Source organism: Perkinsus marinus, assembly GCF_000006405.1.
Source record: "Perkinsus marinus ATCC 50983 genomic scaffold scf_1104296937140, whole genome shotgun sequence".
Taxonomy (NCBI): Eukaryota; Perkinsozoa; order Perkinsida; family Perkinsidae; genus Perkinsus; species Perkinsus marinus.
Window position 1 is genome coordinate 708,137 of NW_003213889.1, and position 5,410 is coordinate 713,546.

A 5,410-nucleotide genomic window follows, 5' to 3' on the forward strand; every position below is an offset into this window, starting at 1 on the left:
TGTCGAGAAAGTTGTGTAGATGGTGGGGATTTTCTGCATCCCAAAGCTCACAGTGTCCGCGTAGTTCTTCTCGGGCAAGGGCTTGCCCAAGTTCGGGTCCAACCATCCCAAGAATTGGCTGATGGATGGTATGATTAATAAGCTGGGAAGATTCTATTACATTGCATTATCCCTATTATAGTTGATCAAGAGATACAGCAAAAAGCATGAGTAGCACAAGGCGACACCAAGCAGCACTCGCCATACCGCTTTGAAGGGTCTGAGAAGGAGCCTTAGGATTTGGTAAAATTATGGTATGGAGTACTTGGTAAAGACACCATGATCTGGTAGATAGACAACACTTAGTGAGACTATGATGACAGCTGCAATAAGTATCTCTACTTTCCACATAACATCCTCATCAACATTGACAAGGGGTGCTGCCAAGTTGTTGATGACGTGATTCAGCATTGAGTATTGAGCAGCCCTCTCATCTAGTGCAGGTGGGAACGATCTGCTCTCACCGTTTAAGACCCCCGTGGAAACAGCCATGAGTAGTAGAGGGAGTAGAAACAGCCCAAGAGTAAAACTATGCACCCAACCACTCCCTCCTAACGATCAACAGGTGTACTCCAACATTTCACATACGTCATCAGTCCTGATGACATGAGACGCGCTCGCCCACCTTTGGCGCATAATAAAACGCGCTCGCCCAAATATTAATTTCGTTGGATTATCGCTTTGTAGAAAGAGTTGAATCCAACACTATGTCCAGATGTTATTGGATATCATGGAGCAATTGATTCAACATGCGGAGTTTTCGTTGGCTCCTCTCATATATTTTGTCGATATCGAAACCCTTGTCCTCCTCATCGAGGTGCGGCCATCGAGCACGCAATGCTCTCCTTCTCGCATATGCCTATCGATGATGATTATCGTGAGCAGTTATGTATAAACGCATTTATTATGCGTTCGTGATCCACATCGAGCCCACTCACCTGGTCATCACCAATCGAGTACGCTTGCTGCTGACCACTTGAAAGCACCTGAGATTGTCCTACCTATTCGGAAAACACTGCTAATACTTCACTTCCCGTGTTTCGAATATCGGGAAGACCCTCGGATACCTCTCTGGCACAGCATGTGTACAGGAAGCCGGTAATGGCCGACAAAGACTTTGGTAACTGCGGACCCATGCTGGTGTCAGCAAAGAGGATCTCCACTTACACACGCTTCAATCGCTCCTCTTCTACTCGGCTCTGTTCCTCCATCTGGTGACGGAATGAACTCATCTCTCTGTCTAAGACCTTTCTCAATCCACTAGTCCTCATACAAGGCAAGTATGCTTAATGCTACACCTGTGTTATCCGCCGATTCTCCTCCGCTCGTCTATGGTCCCGGTCTACTCTTTCAAACTGTCCCCAACATCGCGCTACCTGCGCCGCTGAATATGGCGACGACTAGTTACAGTATCTTACTTGATGCTGAGCTCGAGCTCGCAGGGCGTTAAGCTCGGACTCAACTCTTTTACTCTCCTCTTTGCTTCGGGATTCGTATTCCGCGTTGCTCAGCACAAACAGTGACGCCCCCGCTCGTTTGATGACCTATTCACTTGTACCATCCTCCAGAACCATACTCCTTGGATTATATAGAGTCACACGGAGTACCGTTCACTCCGGGATTCCATTTCGGATAGGATCGGTATGCGCGGAAACACTACCAATTCCATCGACACGAGGAGTAGAAGCAAAAAAACGGAAGCAACTCCCCCCAAAAGTAAAGATTGTTAAGTGGTTCATACCTCCCGTTCGAGCTCTGGATTCACGCTGAGTGATGCAGTTTGTATAGTAGGATGCCGCCGATATATTCGTCTTGAAGGATCTAGTGGAAAGTACGGATAACGATAGCCCCTGTCAATGAGGTGCTCGTAGCCCCGAGGTAGATCGTAGCCGATCTAGGACTGGAAAGCTCACTCTTCAACGAGAAAACATAACCAGGACCGCTACGATCACCTGGGAGCGTTGACTTACCTGATAGCGATGATGACGAGTAGTTGACAGACATCGATGATAAACAAACGGCTGAATGCGGCTCTACCCTCTACCCCCAACAAACGGCGTACGGCCTGGAAATCCTGCTCATTGGTTATCGGTCGATCAGTATTAACGATAAAACGTCCATTCGAATTAGCTCTTTGTAAGCGTTTAATCTGGCATCATACCATTCATGCTGCTCGAGGGCTCTTGCAGATGGGGTGAGCAACTGAGTAGGAATCTCCGGCAAGACTTTTTTTACCAATGACAAAAACACCTCTAACACCTTTAAAGAGTGACCTCAAACCATATTAGGTTCTTTCAGAGTTTAGTATACCATCAGTTGGCCACGGCCGAGTGAAACAGCAATCGACCGCAACAATGATGAAGGCAGGACAAAAATCTACACTCAAGAACTTTCAAGTGCCAACATTCATCCAAATATGGAAGCACTCCAAACTGGGTGATACTGTGGCAAACGTCTGTAGTTTCAGCGCTGTAAAAGCATAATACTGCTCGCTTGGTGGCCTCATTGGCAATATCGGCTCTCATTCAGTCAATTCGTCCCCACTCAAACACTAGACTAGTGTCATAGTGAACACGAACAGCTCACGATAATGAGAGTTACACATCGATAAACAATCAGAAGTGTGTATATCAACTTTTGTAAGATGCCGAAGATTGTCTTGTCCTGGACTTAGGCATTTTTCACCATCGATTAAGGATGCCTTGCCGTGAATAGCTGCTGCTCCCTCGACGCTCACTGCTTATCCGAGCTTTTTTTCTTTGTACTCCGCTTCCGCAGCGATAGAGAAGATGGACTTTTCGGTTTCTTGCCGGTTGGTGACCGTACTGCTGACGTCTGAATGGAATCTTCGCTAGAGCGGGGGCTAACGGTTACTGTCTCGAATGGCGATAAGAGATCGGGAAAAGGCTCATCGATCTTCTCATGGCTCGACCTTGTAGATGGAGAAAGATATTCACCTGATTCTGTTGTGGTCCTCCCATATCTTCGATCATTGCTCGCGACACTTTCTGGTCTACTAAACACCGATCCTTCTTCTGTTGCGGAGCTGTCCACCGACGCTCGTGCCGGCCCACTTCCACCCGATATCGGTGGGCTCCAATGTCCTATGGAATCCCGGTCAAACACCTCGGGACTGATACTCCCCATCGACATGTACTCTCCGAGTCCCACTCTTCCTGATTCCTGAGCTTCATCGTTACGAACATACTTGTCGTTAACCAAGTCGCTCAGCCCTGACGAGAGTGTCTCGAAGACATCGTGCACTCTCCCGCGTTGTAAGGTGCTTGCAGACGACTTAGTACTAGCGCGCGGTTTCGTGATTGACGTTTTGGGAGTCAACTTCCCACGCGGCGGTAAAGGTGGTGGGATCCCCGTTCGCGTCCTAACCGGGGGCAATAAGTCATATAGATCGGGAATCGACTGCCTCTTCGACAAGGGCCCAGGCCTCTCGAGCGATCCAAGTCCATCAGTAGGTTCAATCTCCACATAATCTCCATTACTAAGGAACTTCATTTGCATCCTAGGCGGCATGTAGGTAGAGAATTCAGGTGCTGACGCACGTCTCCCTGCTTCTTCCGCCGACCCTTGAAGGGATTGCAGGCTTTGGGTGGTGCGTTTGACTGGATCAGATCCCAATGGTAGAAGAGCTGTGTTGTTAAACCCATCAGTCGAGCTCGCTCCGTAGAGTTGATTCATCGCCATATAGTCTCCCTCACTCGACTGTGAGCTGTGCCATGCAATCAAGTCGGTATCTGTAATACCATGTAATGCCATTGAGCGCTGAGAGGCATCTTTTTCACCTGGCCCGAGACCCACATGACGACTTATACGAGGCTCGCCTGATTTCTCGAACTCAGTAGCAGATGGTCTCTGAGTAGAGAACAACCCATAATGCCGGTGAGACTCGGGGATTGGGAATGACTTACGAGGAACTGTTTCGTGGCCTTTCTTCTCTTCGCTTTAGTAATCGTCGACAAGGATGCTAGGTACTGAATACAAATGCGATTGACTCGTGATAAAAGACCACATGGTTATAGACTAATATTGACCAACGATATCTCCGTGGGCAATATCTAGTGATCCAACTACTATTTTGTCCGTTATACTCACTCGTTCTGCATCATATAGGAATTCCGCTTTAGTTATGCGTCGCCAGTCGAGCTCATACAAAGAGCCGATAGCAGCCCCCAAAGACTTGCTACAAGCATCGAAACTACTTAGACCTTGAACTGGTATCGGTAACGGCAATAATCTAAGCCCATGCAATGACGAAGTGTATCCATAGGCACACGTATAGTAACGCATAGATTCATCCCACCTCGAAGAGTCTAGGCTAACTACGATGTATTGGCGATCCGATTCTGGCAAGACAGATGATGGTGCAAGTGAGACGTCTCCTTTATACGCTTCTAAAAGCAGTAACTGCCGATGGGTTTGGGAAACAGATCAACCTACCTGCTTTATAGAGCGTCCATGAGAAAAATTCTCGTGGTGCACGACATTCCACTTTCAAAGTCTTCCGCAACGTCAGCTTACTCTTTTTATGACCAGAAGTTGGCTGTCGATTAGTTAACATACGTGCATTTGAAGTCTTATTCTCAGGCCCTACCTGTCCTATCTGTTCTCGCTCTTTATCAGCAACAAAACCGATAATCTCCAACGTTTGATGCTGAAAGAGGGCGCTGTATACACTATATACGTCCGGTCGGAAATGTCACAATGTGAAGTCTTTCTAGCGCAAAGTTTACGCAGTTATCGGTGTTGAACAAACACCTCCTTTCTATGGATCATACGAGTCTTATAATACGATTCTGTGGATTCCATGAGGAGCTTCCCCTTACTTCGAAAGGAGTTAACACTGGCGCTGGTGATAGTATTGCTGTGTTTATCTGCTGCCTGAGCTCCGCCTTGTACACCTGACAAGCAAATAAGTGAGTCTACTGATGAAGGTCTGATGTTGCTCCCATGAGCTCTACTCGGATCATTCTCATATCGCAAAACGCACGTGGAAACCAAATCTATAGTGGCATCCCACAATACAAATTTAACTCGACTGAAACCTAGCGAGAGATATACAGGAGGTTACCCGTTCGAAATCGCCCCTAAGGCTCAACGTAGAGATATCATCCATGCCATAATCTCGTTTATAAGCTCGATCCACGAAGTAGGCCAGCGAGTCTCTGCAGAAGTCAGACCATAGTTTGTCCTCTCCTAGGGAACTCCTTCTTTTTTTCTCTTCATCCCATAATCGCCTCACATGGATTCCAAGTTCTCTGAGAGATGAACATGTGATAGCGCGAGGAAAGCAGTCGAGGTTCAGACGATGCGCGAAGTAAGAGCCTTCTAAAGAGTGCTTATCAAGACCGATCTC